Source organism: Pinus tabuliformis, chromosome 4_2 (genome assembly GCF_031772625.1).
Source record: "Pinus tabuliformis cultivar Carrire ecotype Pingquan chromosome 4_2, CPIR1, whole genome shotgun sequence".
Lineage (NCBI taxonomy): Eukaryota > Viridiplantae > Streptophyta > Pinopsida > Pinales > Pinaceae > Pinus > Pinus tabuliformis.
This window is the reverse complement of record NC_142304.1, coordinates 154,845,793-154,866,142: the sequence shown is the minus strand read 5'-3', so window position 1 is coordinate 154,866,142 and position 20,350 is coordinate 154,845,793.

Sequence of the window (20,350 nt, the reverse complement as noted above, 5' to 3'; positions counted from 1 at the left end):
TATACTTATGCAAAACAGTGATCCAACAAGTGTCCTTGATTTTAGGAGCTCGGCTATCCAACTAGAGTTTAACTGCTGATCCTGTAGGACAGTCATAAGTGCTGTTCCTGTAGAACAGTTGTAACTGCTGTTCCTGTAGAACAGTTGGCTGCTTCTAAGCTCGGAGGGGAGATGGATTGGAGCTCGGAGTTCTTGGTGGGAATCACGAGGAATGTCCCCAAGACCGTGGACATCCACTCCTAAAAACCAGCAGTGCCACCTCGTTGTCTCCTTGTCTCCTTTTTCGTTGTCTTTTGCTCCCTTTTAATGCCAAAACCTGGAATCATAATGCATTAGTCACGTAGATAGAGTGCCTACCCTTCTTCCTACAAACAACATGAACAAACTAAGAAATGCATGCATAAGCAATAAAAAATGAATGGTTTGAGCAAGTATAATAGGCCAAAATGAGCCCAAATTGTACCAAAATTGGGGCTCATCATCACCCCCCAGCTGAACCATTTGCTCATCCTTGAGCAACCTTGCTCATGCTCCTTGTCCTTGGCCGAGGACTCGGGACCGGAATAGGCTCTTTCTTTTCTGCTTTTGATGGCCCTGCCTTCTCTGCCCCTGGTGGTGACGAGGGTAGCGCTTCTTCTCCCTTTTTCATTTCCTTGAGCCGGGCTTCAGAAGGCGACTGGCTTATTTTTCGTGTCCAGGAAGTTATTTTTGGGCTTCCTTTCTCGGGGGTGGTCGGTGTCTTAGAGGGAGTTTGCTTACTGGGTGAAGTAGGAACATCCCCTGAAGTGGTTTGGCTGCTGGGTGGAGGCTGTGGCTTGCCCGTGGTCATCCTCTTGCTTCTCCTGGCTTCAGATGGTAGAGGGGTCTCCCTCTCCCTTTTCTCTTTCGGTTTTGGAGGTGTGCTGAGGGCGGCCAGTGCCACTGCTGCCTCCTTTTCGAGAATGCCAGCCTTCTCTTTCCTGCGTTTTGCTCTCTCGGAGCTCCTTGTAGAGGGCCCCTCCTTTTCAGATTTCGGGCTTCCTGTGGAAGACCCTGCTTTGCCCGCTTCCGGGCCTCCTGTAGAAGATTCTTTCTTTGTCTTCGGGCTCTCTGTAGGAGGCTGTTTCTCAATGACTTTCGGGCCTCTTGTAGAAGCCCCTCTTTCCAATCTCGGGCTTCTTGTAGAAGCCTGTGGTTGCACTTTCGGGCTTCCTGTAGAAGCCTTTGTCTCCGTTTTTGGGCTTCCTGTAGAAGCCTGTTCTCCAACGATTTTCGGGCTTCCTTTAGAAGCCTTGGTCTTTGTTCTTGGGCTTCCTGTAGAAGCCTGCTCCTTACTGATCTTCGGGCTTCCTGTAGAAGCCTTTGTCTTTGTTTTCGGGCTTCCTGTAGAAGCCAGTTTTTGCTTTCCTGTAGACACAGGTGTCTCCACTTCCGCTTGCTTGCCTGCTGGAGTTTTGCTTTTTGCTTTTGTTGCAGGTGCTGTTGAGGTACTTGGGCTGGCGTGGGCCACCTCTGCTTTGTCCATTCTGCTCTTCATCCTCTTTTCCCTTGCTGACAGGATAGGTGTGCCACCCTTTTCTTCATCCTTCTTTTCTTCAGCCACTGCTTCCTTGTCTTCACTGCTGGAGGAGCCACTATCTTCGATCAACATTTTAATGTCCCCATCTCGTGTTAGATTCCTAAATGACTCCCAGGAGAGGGGAACTTTATACGAGTGCAGTGCATCCTCCACAAGAAATTTTATTAACCCATGGTGGGCTATCTGATCAGGTATGCCCTCTCGTAGCTTTGTAGCACACTCCATTAAGGACTGCAGGAGATAATAAGGGATGCTCAGCTTTTGTTCTACAGGAAGGTCAATTCGGTGCCTCAACTCAGTGAGTAACCGAAAGTGGTATGCATACACGATGCTGAACCGGCCTTCACAAGTAATATATTTCATGATTTGCAAACTGACTTCATTCCAAGGTGGTGATAAACTCGTTCTTCTTACCCTGTTTTTATCCTCCGAGAATTCTTCCTCAGGTGGAAAGAATTCTTTCTTTGCTTGCTGGCTCTGCTTCCGCTCTTCTTTATCCCACGGCAGACCCATGGGCAGTTCTGTGATTCGACTTATATGCTCTGGGGTGAGTTGGAGGTTGAGACCTCTGAAGCTTACTGTGGCTAGCGTCTGGGATTTAGGCTTCAATGCCTGCAAGAATTCCTCGGCTACTTCATCATCATAGCCCTGCAGCTTATCACAAAAAGGCATCCATTGTGCTCTGGTGAAGAGCTCTACCACTGCGGGATTTCTCCTTAATTTGGTGGAATCTGTGGGTTCTCGCCTGATAAATCCACCCGGCATGATGGCACAATTTTCTTAACCGAAGGTGGTGATGGTGGAAGAGAGTTTAGTTTCGGTGACAGAGTGCAGAACAATGCGTATAACCCACAAAAATTTTATAACACAGTCTAACCACGCAACAATCCTGTAGAATTGCAGTATGGGCACACAGACAGCAATTTGTCTACTTTCTCATTTACCCAGACAGTAACTGACAATCCTACCACCTTAAATGAGCAATTGCATGAGGAGTCCAGGGTTACCTCGTTACTCGGCCACCTTTTTTTACGTGAACACCCGCGTTCCTGTAGAAGACTGCGTTCCTGTAGAGACTGCTTCCTGTAGGACTGCGTTCCTGTAGAAACTGTTCCTGTAGGAGCAGTATGCAAACTTCGGGGAGGACTGCAATTGGACTGCGGTTGAGGTGCGCTTCACCGGTGTTCTGGTAGCCGAAAGCTTGGCGTATCAACGTGCCGAGGAAATCAGAAGAGCCACTCAAGTTTTGAAGTGGAGGTTGATGAATACATGCGCATAATCTAGCCGATTAGATTTTGAATCGGCGCAGCTCGTGGCGCGGGGGGTGAGCTGTCCCCGCCGGACCGTTGGGCGACGTCACCCATCATTCGCCTGCATATTCACTCGCTGCCGCATTCATTCCCACAGATCTGCCGCCGCCCTTTTCGGTTAAACTCGTTTCTCGGTTGACGGGACTATCTTCACGTGCGTGCTGCGTGTTTTCTTTGTCGTGGCTGCCACCCGATCATCCGACTATACCATAACTAGCCGACGTGGCCAGTCAACTGGCCATACGGCTGCTCAACCATTCACTCTTACGCCATGCAAACAAATCAAAGTAATATTCATGCGATTTGATGGAGAGAAGGTTGAGACACTTACCTGCGCGCGTCTGCACACGATTTTCAGTTTTTGGACGACGGATCTACCTGCTGCACGCGGCTTACACAGACCCGGAGGCTCATGGGTACAGGTTGCTGACGCTGGAGTGGATGGTTTTTTTTTCATGCGCCCGCGTTTCGTCTCGGATGGCGGTGCTGTGGAGGGTATTCACTCGAGCAGGTTGAACTGTTACAGGATCCCCGCGGGGGGTCTCGTCACAGTCCTTTCTCCTTGGGTGCATGCTGCACACTGGCGGTTCTGGCTCCTCGATCACGATCCCAGCGCTCTTGATGCATATGGTATGAGATCTCGTCATTTGTTTCCTTTGGAAATGGCTTGCCCGCGAGAACTCATCGATTTTCTTTGTGGGTGCAGGGACTTGGCCGCATGTCGACACGGGTGGTGGAGTAAGGTAACAGCATCGTGCATGGGCCCAAAAGAGGCTTGCATGCGTCCACACCAACCCGTAGTCATCAGATCTGCTCATGAAACGCATTCTGGGCCGTTCTGAGCTTCTACAGGAAGTTTCCTGTAGAAATACAGAGCTTCCTGTAGACAGGCAACTCTTCCTGTAGAAATTTGCACCTTCCTGTAGAAACTCGCACCTTCCTATAGAAAATCTGTGTCTTCTTGTAGGAGACTCAATTTATAATGAAAGTGCATATACCTTGAAGAACATAAGCATTCTTGGAGGAGGTGCTGGTGAGGTGTCCCGGCTGCATGATAAGGACTTTTGGCCTTGAGTTGAGAGGCTTCCTCTCCTCCATAGAACACCTGCAATCTGCATGCAAATTTCACATAATGACTTATTGATCTTGTATTTTTTCTTTTTTTGTTTTCTTTTTTCTTTTTTTTTGAAAGATAGCAGGGGCGCCTCAATGAGGTTTTCACCCCTACCACCTGCCTTAAGCGCCTCAGAGAGGTTTTCACTCAAGGATCTTTATCTCTTTTTTCTTTTTTCTTTTTTTGAAAGATAGCAGGGGCGCCTCAATGAGGTTTTCACCCCTACCACCTGCCTTGGGCGCCTCAGAGAGGTTTTCACCCAAGGATCTTTATTATTTATTTATTTTTTTTTTTTAGATTCTTCAGGGTGTGCCCAAAGCAGGGGCAGGACCCTTCTCTATGACCAATACTGCCTTCTCCATTGTTTTGATGAACTCTTGTCTTGAGGGAGGCTTCCTGTAGATCTTCAATCGATGCCCATTGACAAGCATGGGAATGGCTTCCTCATCAATGGTTCGAATGAGGACAGATCCATTTTCATGACACTTTTCCACTGAATATGGTCCCAGCCATCTGGTTCTCAACTTCCCCTTGAAATCTTTGTATCTGGAATCATACAACAAAGCCCAATCTCCCGGCTGAAATTGCTTGTCATGGAGATGTTGGTCATGCCACACCTTCCTCTGAAGTTGAACCACTTCTGAGTGAAGGAGGGCCTGCATGCGGTGCTCATCCAGTCCATTCAGCTGCAATAACCTTTCTTGCTGTGCATGGCTGAGATCTAGGTCCAGCTGAGCTGCCATCCTCAAAGTGTTATACTCAAACTCAATGGACAGCAAAGCTCTCTTCCCATAGACCAGCTCATAAGGTGTGAAGCCGGTGGTGGTCTTCCAAGTGGTGTTGTAAGCCCATGTGGCTTCAACCAGGCGATCTGCCCAATCTTTTCTGCTGCTGCTCACCACTTTGGTCAAGATCCCCTCTAATGCTCTATTGGTGACTTCCACCTGCCCATTTGCTTGAGGATGATAGGGGGTGGAAGTCCTATGCTTGATCTTGTGATGAGCTAGGAGATCTTCAACCAAGTTGGATGTGAACTGGCTCCCTTGATCGGTGACCAGCTCTCTTGGGTAGCCAAACTTGTAGAAGATGTTCTCTCTTAGGAACTCGGCCACTTTCTCTTCTGTTGCTGCCTTGATTGCTTTGGTCTCTGCCCACTTTGTCAAGTAGTCAGTACACACAATGATGTAGGATCTTTGCCTCGAAGAGGGATTGATTGGACCCACAAAGTCCATGCCCCACTTCTCAAATGGCTCAAGAGTCACTTGAGGTTGGAGAGGCATCTCATCCCTTTGGGTCGGTTTCCCCATTCGTTGACATTGGTCACACTGACTGACATATCTTCTGACATCTTGATGAAGTGTGGGCCAATAGTAGCCTGCCTGCAGGATCTTGAAGGCAGTTCTCTTTGCTGCAAAATGCCCTCCACAAGGCCCATCATGACAAGTGAGGAGGATATCAAAGACTTCCTCCTCCCTTACACAACGCCTTAAGATCTGATCGGGGCCAAGCTTGAACAGGTTTCCCCCGATCCAAGTAAATGAGGCACTTTTTCTGATGATTCTGCTCTTCTCTTTTGAAGAGAGGTGCGGAGGGAACTGAGCTGAAACAAGGTAGTTTGCTATATCATCAAACCATGGAGAGAGTACTGAGATAGCAAACAGATGCTCATCAGGCATCTGGTCATCCACCGTCCCATCTTCATCTGCAGACAAATCCAATCTAGATAAAAAGTCAGCAACAACATTTTCTCTACCTGGTTTATCAACAATGGTTAAATCAAACTGCTGCAATAAAAGTAACCATCTAATAATACGAGCATTCACATCTGGTTTATTCATCAAATATCTAATAGCAGCATGGTCAGTATGTACAAAGGTCTGGTAACCAGTAATATAATGTCGGAACTTGTTTAATGCATGGACCACAGCCAAGAATTCCTTCTCGGTTACAGTGTAATTCAGCTCAGCTTTGGACAAGTTTTTGCTAACAAAGTAAATGGCATATGGAAGTTTCTGCTCAACTTGTCCTAAAGCTGCACCTATGGCTCTGTTCGAGGCATCAGTGTGGATGTGGAAAGGTAGGGCCCAGTTTGGACCTCTCAAGATTGGTGCTGACACCAACTTGTCCTTTAACTCAATCAAACTCTTCTGACAATCGTCAGTCCACTTAAACTCCACATCTTTTGCCAACAGACCAAACAATGGTGAGGCTAACTTGCTGAAGTCCTTAATGAATCTCTTGTAGTATCCCGCTAATCCCAAGAAACTCCTAACATCCCTGACCTTTTGGGGAGGTGGAACCTTCTTGATTAGAGCAATTTTGTTGGGATCCACCTATAACCCTTGGCAAGAGATGGTATGGCCTAGCACGGTCCCTTCAGTCATTAGGAATTCACATTTTTCAGGGCTAAGGGACAAGTTCATCTCGATGCACTTGGTGAGGAATTTTCCCAAGTTGGACAATGCTTCCTGGAAGTTAGCCCCGTAAGGAGTAAAGTCATCCATATAGATTTCTACTGCATCATGGACCAACTCTGAGAAGATGCTCAAGACAGCTCTCTGAAAGGTAGCAGGAGCATTGCATAGTCCAAAGGGAAGGACTCGGTAAGCAAAGGTACCCCAAGGACAAGTGAAGGTGGTCTTATCTTGGTCTTCCGGGCTGATTTGGATTTGATTGTACCCGCTAAACCCATCCAGGAAAGAGAAGAACTTCTTTCCTGCCAGTCCATCCAACACTTGATCTATGAAAGGTAGAGGGAAATGGTCTTTCTTGGTAGCTTTGTTTAGCTCACGGTAATCCACATAGATTCTCCACTTCCCATTATTTTTGGGAACCAACACTAGAGGGGACACCCATTCACTGTCTGAGATGGGGTAGATGAATCCGGCATCCAACAGTTTCTGCAATTCTTCCTTGACAATGTCTTTAAGTGCTGGATTCATTCTCCTCTGAGGTTGCCTAACCGGTTTACAATCCTCTTTGATGTATATATGATGGGTACAGACCGAGGGATGGACTCCTTTCATCTCTTTATAGCTCCAAGCAAAAGCATCTAGGTGGTTGGCCAACAGACTACACAGCTCCTTTTCCTGGGAAGGAGATAGGGAGGAGCTGATTTTCAATGCTCTCTCAGGGCCGAACTCCACATTCTTAACTCTGGGAGTGACAGGGTTGGTTGTACAAAGATCCACTAAGGTGCTAGCTTGGGCATCCTCCACCAATTTTTCTAGAGGTAGCGCACTGGTAGGTGGGTTTTGGATCAGAGTCTCAATCAAGTCATCCTCGGTTGGGGGGTTTCTTTTAGTGGTTTCTAGGGTACACAGAGGTGCTGAATACACCTCATCTTCTTCTCCTTCCTCCAACCAGAGTGGTAAATCATGCTCTAAAGAAGGTTGGGCAGGAGGGTATAGGACTAGCTGCTTGGACATGGGACCATTTTTGATGGTCATGTTTCCTGCCCGACAACTTATGTAAGCATCTGCAGTAGCTAACCAAGGCCTTCCCAAGATGAGAGGATATCCAGTAAGCTTGGCCTTTGGTTGCAGAACCAGGAAGTCTGCAGGGTATTCCCAAGAATCGATGGAGACCATGACATCCTCCACAATCCCTTCGGGAGTCACGGTGGAGCGGTCTGCTAATTGCAGTACTGTCGAGGTCTTCCTCAAGGAACCCTGAAGATTGAGTTTAAGCATGGTATCCCTGGTCATCACATTGATGGCCGCCCCCAGATCAATCAAGGTGTGGGGGATAATGGTGCCATTGATGTGAACATCTACTACAGGACTTCCAGGATCTAGGTATTTTGTGCAGATGACTTGTCCTAGCATAAGGTCAGACAGTTGTCCTATGACATTGATAGTTGAGGCATCTTTCTTCCGTCTGCCTGGGTGTTTGAAACACTTCTCCTTAACCAGCTGGTTATATATTGGCACATCCTTGATAGCTTGGAGAAGGGGTATCTTCACACACAACTGCTTGAGCTCTCCCAGAAGCTCATCCTCCTCTGGGTTGGGTTGTGTGGTGGCTGTTAGTCTCTCAGGAAAGGGTGGAATAGGCTTTGGTTCACTCTCCTGATGGTCTTCCTCATCCTCTGGGGGAGGAGGTTGGCGATCTGGAAGAGTCTTTCCAGATCTAAGATTGATCTCCTGGATCTCCACAGCATAGGTAGGGCATGAGGTCTCCCCAGTATATACCTGTTGAGCCTGTCTATTGTTGGGGTTCGGGTTCGGTTGAGCAGGCATTTGAGGTTGCCTTGGAGGAGCAGGAGGTAATGGTTGTGGTTGAACTGGAGGTGGAGGCAGAATGGCGGGTGGAGTGTTGTATTGAGGCCTCCACCCCGACTGAGGTGCATTCCATTGAGGCTGTGACTGGGCATGTGAATGATAGGAATGAGAAGTAGGTTGAGTAGGGTACTGAGGTGGATAAGACCATGGAGGAGGCATGGACCAAGAAGGATGAGCAGGGGGACCCCAAGAAGGCATGGGAGTCGATTGGTTGGGGTTATAATAAGCTTGTGGTGCCCCTTGCATCCCCTGCTGATAGGGTCTAGATCCTTGTGGCCTCCTTTGGTTGAGGTAATAGAGAGGCTCTGTGGGAGCTTCGGTCCCTTGGTACATGGCTTTAAACCCAGGTAAGGTTGGACACTGATTTGTTGGGTGGTCCTCCTCACAAACGAAACACACTTCAACCGAATGCAATGGGCATTCGTTCTTAGGGTGTCTTCTGGTGCACCTAGGGCAGAAGACAGCCAAGGCTCTCTCAGCTTCCTCTTTCTTCTGCTGGATCCTAAATGTGTCCAGCTGCATGGCAATGGTCTGTCTCACCTCACTCTTAAGATCTTCTAATTGGTTTGTAAACTCATGTTTGGAGAAAGGGACATCAGTGGAGAGGAGATTTCCTCTACCTCGTTTCCTAGCTGCCCTGGAATGATTTCTAAACACAGTTTTGATGTCCTCATAAGGCAGTTGGTAAATGTCCCCCCCAGCTAACATGTGAAGGGTGTCTAAGAGATCTTCAGGGACTCCTCGGAGTAGAACCAACTTGAGGGATTCAGGGTCAAGTGTGCACCTGGCCCACTTATAACTAAGTTGGAACCTCTCCTCATAATCCTCTAAAGACTCATCACTCCCCATGGTCATCCGAAAGATTTCTCCCTTGGTTTCCTTAGACCTACAGTAATCCCTATACTTGGTATTGAAGGCTTGTTGCATTTGTGCCCAAGTAGCGATGCTATTCCCAGGTAGTCCCATGAACCAGCGTAGTGCTGCATCCTTAAGGGTTGAAGGGAAAAGCTTCAGCTTTTGCTCATCTTTAGTATAGTCATAGGTTCTACAAAGGACAGCAAACTCAAACAAGAAGGTATCAGGATCCTCAGTGGTCAGTCCATGGAAGTGAGGCAAGGCGGAGGGGCTAATGTTCTTCATTTTCATCTCTCCATTGGTCTCTCGGATGGGGAAAGCTCCTTCTATTCTCTCATCTTCTCTTCTATTATCAGCCATGGCTTCAGATGGAGTGGTCTATAACTCTTCTTCTTCTATAGGGTCTTGGTATATCTCAGGATGTTCACCTATAGGTTCCTCTGGGTCACTGTCACCAAAGAAGAGAGAAGGGTGATTCAGTGATGTGGTGGGGGTGTTTGGTAGGAATTTGCCTGATCTATCTCGGTTCCTACGAGGCATGAAATGGAAAGGACTTTTTTTTTTTTTTTTTTTTGTGCTTTTGCTTTTTCTTTGGTACCTGCAAAACTGAAACAGAGTGATCTACACTAACTATATTGCTCAAATGAAATTTGCGGAATTGGAAAGCTAATTCTAGGAAAGCAAGAAATATTAATCTAGGAAAGCAGGAAATGCTAATCTATGAAAGCAGGAAATACTAAGCTAGGAAAGCAAGAAATATTAATCTAGGAAAGCAGGAAATGCTAATCTATGAAAGCAGGAAATACTAAGCTAGGAAAGCAAGAAATACTAACTGATGCGAAATACTAGGCTACTTTTGCAAAATGGAAATGAAATAAACTACTGAGCAGAAGTAAGAGTACGAAAGTAGAAGAAGAGCAACAATTACTAATACTCTGACGCTTCCCCGGCAACGGCGCCAAAAAGATGGTGAGCTCCAGTATTGTAGCAATAATGCTACAACTCCTCGGGCTTCCTGTATCTCATTTTATCAACCCGGTAGTTCGTACAAACTTGGAAGCGACGGTGCTATATGCACAAGTACTAGCTCTTGTCGCAGCTGTCACTTGGTCAGCTGGCACAAGTCCGCTAGGGCTCAAGCCAACTTCTATAGGCTCTCAGAAGAAGCTTGCTAATTGATGGACGAAAGCTATTCTCAAAGGAAAACTACTCTACTTGACGAAAATGGACTAAAAGCAAATCAAAGCATGTAAACCTAGGAAACCCTAATTTAACTAGTCTAACCTCTATAATGCAAAGAATGTGAATGAAACCTCTACCAATGCTGTTGTTACCTCTAATAAGTGGAAATGCATGGATCTAAGCTACTTGCATCATAAAAGACATGTTTTTGTATTTTTCCTTTAAGTGAATGGAATGATTGTGATTTTGTGCTAACTAGGGTTTGGTTGTGCAGATGGGATGGAGAAGGAAGGAAAGCATGGGACAGGTTGGGGAGGCTAGGAGAGGTTCCTAGGGATCCTTAGCATCCATCCATAGAGGTTCCTCACATTCAGAAGCTCGGCAACCGAGTGAGTGACCTCCTACAGGAAGTCTGCAGGGGATCCTACAGGATACTCTGGTTTCTACAGGATGTCTACAAATGGCTACAGGATGACCTACCGTGAGTGTTTGGCGTGATGGAGGAGTGATGAAATGGTAGGGGGAGATGTGTAAGGTAGGAATGAGGCTGGTGATGGCTGTAGAAGTGGAGGAATGGGGATAGGGAGTGAATGTAGGTAGTAGGTTGGAAGATAGAGGGCTAGGTCAACGAAAGGGCTAGAGAATGAAAGTACGTGAGGAGTGAAAGACTTTGGGAGATAACAGAGCGGAGCAGGGGTCAAAGATGTGTTTGCATGTGTGATCAAGATGGAGGAGAAGGTAATGGAACGAGAGAGAGCAGTGTAAGTGAAACAAATGCTTATGATTGTCACCAAACCAAAGATGCATTAACCTAAACTACCTGTGCTTGTAAATTCAATGAACAGCAATCCAAAACGCGAAGGAGAATGTGCATGAAGCTGTGATGAAGGAGTGTGGTGCAGGTGTGAATCAAGTGGAAGCATCTAACATAACGTGACTGTGTTTGCAGCAATCATGAAATAAAGAAATGCGTATTTTTGTGGCTGGTATAGGCTGCACTCCAATCTCCAAACGGAGATGGCAGTGGAGACTTCCTCAACCTTTTTTGCTGGAGCTCCAATGTATTATCAACCTGCTAATCTAACTAAACAACCGAAAGCAATTCAACCATAAACTAGTCCTATCTATGCTCATGAAAAAGACTAATTCAACAACCTAATTCAAATTGCATGTGGAAATGAAAACTCAGAGTGCTGAAACGAAATGCAAACAACACTACAGCAGAGGGGATCTATGGCTCTCAGGTTGGGCCCTAACCTGAGAGCTATAGTCTCCTTAAGAAAACTCAGAGCTAGATCAAAATCTGCCTTCTTTATTCATAATCTGATGTTATGCCAAAACTGGCTTACAACAAGAACTAACACCGAGCTGTGCTCCAAAATTACAATAGTAATGCGAAAGTTTCAACAACCTATCAAAGGCTACAGCCTCTATACTTATGCAAAACAGTGATCCAACAAGTGTCCTTGATTTTAGGAGCTCGGCTGTCCAACTAGAGTTTAACTGCTGATCCTGTAGGACAGTCATAAGTGCTGTTCCTGTAGAACAGTTGTAACTGTTGTTCCTGTAGAACAGCTGGCTGCTTCTAAGCTCGGAGGGGAGATGGATTGGAGCTCGGAGTTCTTGGTGGGAATCACGAGGAATGTCCCCAAGACCGTGGACATCCACTCCTAAAAACCAGCAGTGCCACCTCGTTGTCTCCTTGTCTCCTTTTTCGTTGTCTTTTGCTCCCTTTTAATGCCAAAACCTGGAATCATAATGCATTAGTCACGTAGATAGAGTGCCTACCCTTCTTCCTACAAACAACATGAACAAACTAAGAAATGCATGCATAAGCAATAAAAAATGAATGGTTTGAGCAAGTATAATAGGCCAAAATGAGCCCAAATTGTACCAAAATTGGGGCTCATCAGAATCTTCAGCAGATAAGTTCTTCCACTTGATAAGATACTCTGAAATTGATCGATTTCGTAGCTGTCGAGTTCTTGTTTCTGTGACTGCTTCCGGTTCCAATATAATTTTTCCTTCCTCGTCAAGTTCTGGCAATATTGTTTGAATTGGGAGCTTGTCACCTATAACCTTCTTTAAACATGAAACATGGAAAACTGGGTGCAATCAAGAAGCTACAGGAAGCTCCAATTTGTATGCCATAGTACCAATCTTTTGCAACACCTTGTACGGACCATAATACTTTGGTGATAATTTATTATCCTTCTTAGCTTGCTTTAGGGACATTTGCTTATATGGTTGTAGTCGTAGGAATACCCAATCACCTACATCAAAACTTCTTTCACTGTGATGTTGATCTGCCTGTTGTTTCATTCTATTTTGTGCCAACACGAGGTTATCCTTTAAGAGTTGGAGGACTTGTTGTTGATGTTCGATGTGATGTTCCACTGCCTGAACCTTAGAATTTTCTCTTAAATATGATGTGATGGATGGTGGTTGATACCCATAAAGTGCCATAAATGGGGTCATTTTTGTTGTTGTATGGAAGGAAGTGTTATACCACCATTCAACCAGAGGCAACCATTTGACCCATTTTGTCTATTTATCAGATACAAAGCAACGAAGATATCCTTCCAAACATTTGTTTACTATCTCAGTTTGCCCATCAAATTGAGGATGATAAGATGAGCTATGAGCTAACTGAGTACCAAGACAAGAAAATAATTCTATCCAAAAATTTCCAGTGAAAATGGGATCTCTGTCACTTACAATAATCTTTGGGTTTCCATGTAGCTTTTGAACTGTTTCCATAAATGCAGTAGAAACTGTACTGGCTTTAAATGGATGTGATAATGCACAAAAGTGTGCATACTTGGTAAGTCTGTCAACTACCACCATGATGACACTCTTTCCCTCAGACTTGGGTAAACCTGTGATAAAATCCATTGAAACCTCCTCCCAACGTTGGCTTGGAATGGATAAAGGTTGTAATAGACCCGGTGTCTTAATTGTTTCAACTTTATTTTGCTGGAAAACCAAACATTCCGCCACAAACTTTTGAATATCTGATTTAAGGCCATCCCAAAAAAATTCCTTCTTAACCCTGTGGTAATTTTTTAAAAATCCTGAGTGCCCTCCTAAGGGAGAAGTGTGCAATTCCATAAGAATCTTTTGTTTTAGTTGGGAATTCTTACAGAGGTATAAGCGATCTTTGTACCATAACGAATCATTTTGCCAGCTAAATGTATCAGAAGTACTGGAATCTTGTTGTAGCTTTCGAATAAGTGCCCACACTTCTTCGTCATTCTTCCATTCCTCCCTTGCTTCGTTTATCCAATCTGGTTGGATAATAGAAATGGCACACAACAATGCTTCCACATCCTCATCCTTTCTTGAGAGTGCATCTGCCACCACATTTTGCTTCCCTTTTTTGTAGATGATTTCAAAGTCATAACCCAACATCTTTGTGACCCACTTTTGTTGCTCTTCAGAGGATAATCTTTGTTCTAAAAAGTATTTAAGGCTATCATGATCCGTTTTTACCTTGAAGTGTCTTCCCATTAGGTAGGGTTTCCATTTCTTAAGTGCATGGAGTATTGCCAACATTTCCTTCTCATAAATAGCTTTTCTTAAAAACTTTCCCTTGATTGGACGACTTTCAAAAGCAATGGGTCTTTCATCTTGCATTAGAACAACACCAATTCCATTTCCTGAAGCATCACATTCCACAATAAAGGTTTTTGTGAAGTCCGGCGTAGCTAAGACCGGTGCTTGGCACATTGCCTCTTTAAGATGTTCAAAGGCCTTTGTTGCTTCCGGAGTCCATGAAAATGAATCTTTCTTCAATAATGTTGTTAGAGGTGCTGCTATTCTCCCATAATTCTTAACAAACTTGCGATAATACCCTGTCAACCCAAGAAATCCTCGCAGATGCTTTATGGATGTGGGGATTTTCCATTCCTTAATGGCTTTAATTTTGCTAGGGTCTACCTTAACTCCTTCATGAGATACAATATGACCCAAATATTCCACCTCCTGGACTCCAAAGAAACATTTGGATCTTTTTGCATATAATTTTTTCTCCTCCAATAGTTGTAGCACCCTGTCAACATGTTCAACATGATCCTTCCAAGACTTGCTGTAGATTAGTATATCATCAAAAAATACTAACACAAATTTTCTAAGGAATGGTTTGAAAATTGAATTCATCAAACCTTGAAATGTTGAAGGTGCATTGGTAAGGCCAAAAGGCATGACCAAAAATTCATAATGACCCTCATGAGTTCTAAATGCCGTTTTCGGAATGTCTTCAATCTTCATTCTGATTTGATGATATCCCGAACGAAGATCCAACTTGGTGAAGTAAATTGATCCATGCAATTCATCCAATAATTCATCAATAACAGGAATGGGGAACTTATCTTTAATAGTGAGCTTGTTGAGCTCCCTATAATCCGGACACATGCGCCATGATCCATCCTTCTTGTGCACCAATACTACTGGAGCTGAGAAAGAACTTTGACTTGGTTGAATTATACCAGCCTCTAGCATTTCTGCAACCATACGTTCAATTTCACTTTTTTGGGCATAGGGATATCTGTACGGCCTGATGTTTGGAGGAACACTTCCTGGAATCAGATGAATAGCATGATCATGATCACGCATAGGTGGGAGACCTTTGGGAGTCTCAAATACCTTGGAATGATTGTCCAGGACATTTTGGAGATCTGGAGAAATAGATGATTGCAATGTGGAAACATCTAGCGAACATAATTGTGCAATTACACCTCTTTGCTCCTTTTTAAGAAGCTTAGTCATGCCATTAGAGCTGATTATCTTTCCTGGTTTCCCTGCAATACCCCTTAATTCAACTTCCTTTCCTTCCATAGAAAATTTGATGAAAAGTTCTTGAAAATTAAAAGCTATTGTACCCAAGGATTGTAGCCATTGGACTCCTAGTACAACATCAGCACCTCCCATTGGAATGGAAAGCATTGGGCTAGTCAATACATATTCTCCCATGGATAGCTTGATATTATGGCACTTTCCAGAGCAATTTATTGTTCCTCCATTTGCAATCATCACTTGACACTCTGGTGCTGGATATAGGAAGCAATTCAATTCTTTTGCTACCCTACAATGAATAAAATTGTGGGTGCTTCCTGAATCAATCAACACTATTACCTTTTTCTTCTTGATTTGTCCTTCTATCTTGATGGTTTGAGGAGTGGTAATTCCCGCCAATGCATTACAAGATATGGTCGGATTTATTTGTTCTTCATCTAGGCTTTGTTCCTGGAGTATATCTTCTTCTTTTGACCTTTCTTGCTCCTTTTCTTCTTCCTCTTCACAATCTATGTAGAATAATTTCTTCTCAGCACACTTATGACCTTTAGTGTATTTGCTATCACAACTGTAACAAAGCCCTTTTTCTCTTTTCTCTTCCAATTGTTGTGGTGTCAACCTTATAGGTTGTGGAAGACTAGGGGCAACAACACTTCCGTCTTTATAGTTGTGAGTGGTATGCTTCCTGGTTGCCATAATTTTGCTTTCCATTTTTCTTGCTAACCTGAATGCCTTCTCTAATGAATCAGGTTCCCAAAGGCGAACATCATGTTGGATATTATCCTTTAAAGACCCTATGAACACATCAATCCTATGCTCCTCTGGAATATCTTTTAACCTTATGTTCAATTTTTGGAACTCCTCAATGTGCTCCATTACTGAACCCTTTTGTTTGAGACTTATCAATTGGCTAAAAAAAGTGTTGCTTTTTGTATCTTCATAATGTGCTATCAATTCTTCCATAAAAATTGCCCAAGTGATAAATTGTTTACGAGAGCAAAGCCATTGATACCATACAAACTGATTTGGTTCCAAATATACAGTTGCCATACGTACCTTTTGTGCGTTTTGCACATTATTGAGATCGAAGAATTGCTCCATCTGTAATATCCATGTGGCGGGATCCTTGCCATCAAACTTCCTCATATCGATTTTTGGAATATGGTGATTCTTCGATCCAACATTAGCGTCTATGGAATCATGATTAACATTTCTTTTGTTCTCATCATGAGTTTCCTTTACTACCTTTTCACCATTAGTGACCCTTTCTTGTAGCAACTTCTTCAATTCTTCCATGTCTGTCTTCAAATATATCTTCAAATCTGCCATCGAATCCTCCATCTTAGCTTCCATGCCCTTTATCTTAGATTCCACGCCATTTATCTTAGATTCCACGCCACTTATCTTAGCTTCTGTTAGCTTTTGTGAGCGTGACATTTGTTGCACTTGTTCTTGTAATTTTGATATATCATGTAGCATTTCTTCCTCTTCTTCATGAGTCATGCTAGAGCTTTCAGGTTCCTTACTAGGTGTTTGCATTTTCTTTCCTTGGGGCATCAGTTACCGATAATAATGTTTTACTATGCCCTTTGAATTCCGTTAAACCAAGCTTACACAAAAATTTAAAAAAAAAACTACACACCTTTTTTCACTTTATAGAAGCCTGATATTGAATCTGATGTATCTCTGTAATTTCGAATCATCCAGTTCTGAAATTGCTACCTATAGTAGCCTTTTGCGTCCTCTTTCCAATGCCACAAGTTTGAGCCAAATTGGATTCTCCAAGGAAGAGTTATGTGAAATCTCCCACAGTGACTTGCTTTTAGACTGGTTCATTAGAGCGAACTTGTACGACGTGCCACGAGTCACTGTTTCAACTTTTGAATCTGAAACATACATACAAGAAACTACAGTCCGTCCTCTTTCTGTACCTTCTTACGAAATTTCAATCCGATCCCCAGAGAGAAAGTTATGACGATTTTCCCCAGGTCACCTGTTTTGAATGTAATTCAGGAGTCTGCAAAAAGACCAACTTCCTCAGATCATATCTTCGCAAATATCGCGCGAAAAGCTCTGAAATTCGGACCCAAGGTTCAACGCGATTTCTTGTCAAATGGGTTTTTTTTGCGACTTCTGAAACATCACAGAAAAAAAGTTATAGCGAAAATTCCACGATGACCTGTTTGGAGCAGTGAAACCCTAGAATCCAAAGCTCTGATACCAAATGTTATGAAACCAGCTCACAAAAAGATAGAAAAGAGAGATCCATGCCTTAGAATTCAGCCTCTTCGAGGGGGCAACCTCCTTTACATTACATAAATGAACAATTCTTGGATGATACAAATGACAAAACCTCCTTTCTATATATAGGAGTCTAAGGAGTCACAATATAATCCAGCCGACCTAACAATAATAATATAAAGCCACAAAAATAACAATAGAGGGATTCTATGGGGCACAGAAATAACAATATGGGGGTAATAGGGGCACAACAATATAAATAAGGGGTATAACTACAATAGTAATGGGGTAATCACTAGTATTATAGGGACCCAACAGACAAGTCCTGCAATAATCCCCTGAACAATTAGACTATATGCACTAGAAATAAATAACTGGAATAAATTAGAAATAACTAGTATATAATCTTCAGAAAGGACCAAATTTGACATTATATAGAACATAATAAAAATATCAAATTAAGAGAACGTATATCAAACACTTTAAAATAGATCATAAAAGGAAAATGCAAGTTAAAAATTGAAGGCTCAATCCACATGTATATAATCTATATAACTACTCATTAATTCATAAGGATATCAATTAATATATACTATGTAGTAATAAGAATAATGCAAATTTTGAATTGTTTGTAAATCACAAATTAGCTGCGTAGATTATAAATATATGAGGATTATATCAAGATTCAAGACTATCAACACATGATAATAAATCACGTTACTTGGTTCATATAGCATTCCAATAGACACTCAATGTCAACTTTATCACCAAAAACCAATAATGAAGAAACTTGATCACCATGTACCAAAAAATGAAGTGTTTGATACATGGAAGAGGGAGAGGAATGTTCAAACCCCTAAAAATTTCAAAACTTAATAATAATGATTAAACGAATTAGATGATGCCCAACAAAATGAGAAAGGATTGAGAATTCTAGCTAGATAGGAAGGTTGTTGTGCCACACACACAAACACAAGTTGTCTATGTAGGACAAATAGAAACTTTATCCAAGGTAATGTAAATAAATGGGAAAAAATATGAGAAACGTTGAATGGGCTTTGTATGAGAAAACCTCATTGGAAAATTTTCAAGTCATTCAACCCAGAGCAAGGCACAAAGTGAGAAAATATCATTATAACAATCTAAAACAAAAGAATCTCAACTTCAGGAAATCTCATCAATTCAATCAAACCCCAATCTCTAATTATCACTCCTTTAAGAGATGCTCAGATTAAGAAGTCTAGAGAACAAATAAGTATTGTTGTTCGAGAGATTATTTCTAAAATTCCTTTCTTCCCTTCCTAGGGTTTCATTCCCAAAAGTAATTCATGTGGATTTCTTAACACCCATTGAAGAAAAATATATTCCTTCTCATGATGTCTAGTCTGGTAACTATGGATAGAAGTATCTTTACCAGTTAAGGTAGCAATGGACCAAACGTGATATGAAAAATAAATACAATGTGATGAATCATCATATTGTATGTTGGTTACAAACACAATAATAGTGAATTCCATGCATGCAACCATTAGTTGTAAGAGAGAATATGGATGGCCAGTTAGGGTTATACGACATGCTTAACTTGTAAGATGTATTTTAAATACAATAAACACCTACCTCTCTTTAATATGTACTTCATAATCCATAATCTTATTTTGCTTTATTTAAATGGATAAGGAGCACTTCAAGAGATATACTAACTTGCAATCTCACATTGATTTTAAACAACAAACATTATTGATTATTAACTATTAATATCTTAAAAATCCAAGTACCATGTCAAGTACTTTAAGGTATTTGTAGTCAAAAGTATCTACTTTGAAAATTACTAAATTGAACAATTCCAAATGCATGTCAAAACAACATGGCCTTTAATAGAATATCTCCTTGACAAATGCATATATTAATGTGTAAAAAGAGTTCTCAAAACCCGCTTGAATTTAGAAAGTTACATCCTTGAGTATAGATCAAATAACTTCTCATCACCCTTGGCATGATGCACTCTTTGAGAAATCAAATTCCAAATAGTTCATGGGTACAATGCTTCTCCTCATTAGCTTATTCACTATTTCAAAAAAATTATCAACCTCAAGTGTAGAAAAGGGATTTTCTTGAGAGTAACTACAAACATGAATAGCTATGGAACAAACTCCCCTTTAATGTTAAGGACCCGTAATGAAAATTTCATCTACCAGACCAAGGAAACATCACAATAAACAATGACCTATCAAGGCCACACTTGTAACTCATATCCTTTCACTATTTATTATCTTATATATTAAAGTTTCAATAATAAACCAAGGTATAAGTTTTCTTTGTAACCCATTACCCACTACTTTGTTCTTAATCATAACAAGCTCATTAGTTCCATTACCACCTTTGGTTCTATGGTGACATATTATATGTCCTTCCTGTTTTCTTATGGATTCATGTCCATTTAAATATAGTTTCCTTAATGTGAATAAAAATAACTTTTGTAGTGATACGAGTGATGTTCATACAAATAGTGCAATGTGGTGCCAATTTGTTCCGTTTTCTCAACATAAATAACTTATGGATAATATGATACCTTAAGCTTTGGTTGTATACACATTTTTTAGCAAAATATTCATCTTAATTTATATAAGAGTTGTGATATCATATAGAACATTCATGTCTACCTAATTAACTCTAAAGCAAATTTATGATATATAGATGGCTAAACTTTATGATTGATATTGATTTGTGCATACCTGAAATCACGCATGTTCCGATTGCCCCAAAATTTCTTAAGAAATATGTTAACTAATTGACATGTCATGCAATCGAGCATCTACAAAACCTATTAGTAATGACCCTAATATAAAAATAAATTGGGATCACTAATGTTATATCCTAATATTTAGGAACAAAACAATGTAGCTACTATTAACCTAGTTAGTGGTATCCTATGGTATGGATTAAGGTTGTTATTTGTGCTACACATGGGCACACTTGCTATCAAAAATTTTAAGATCCAACCAAACTAACACAT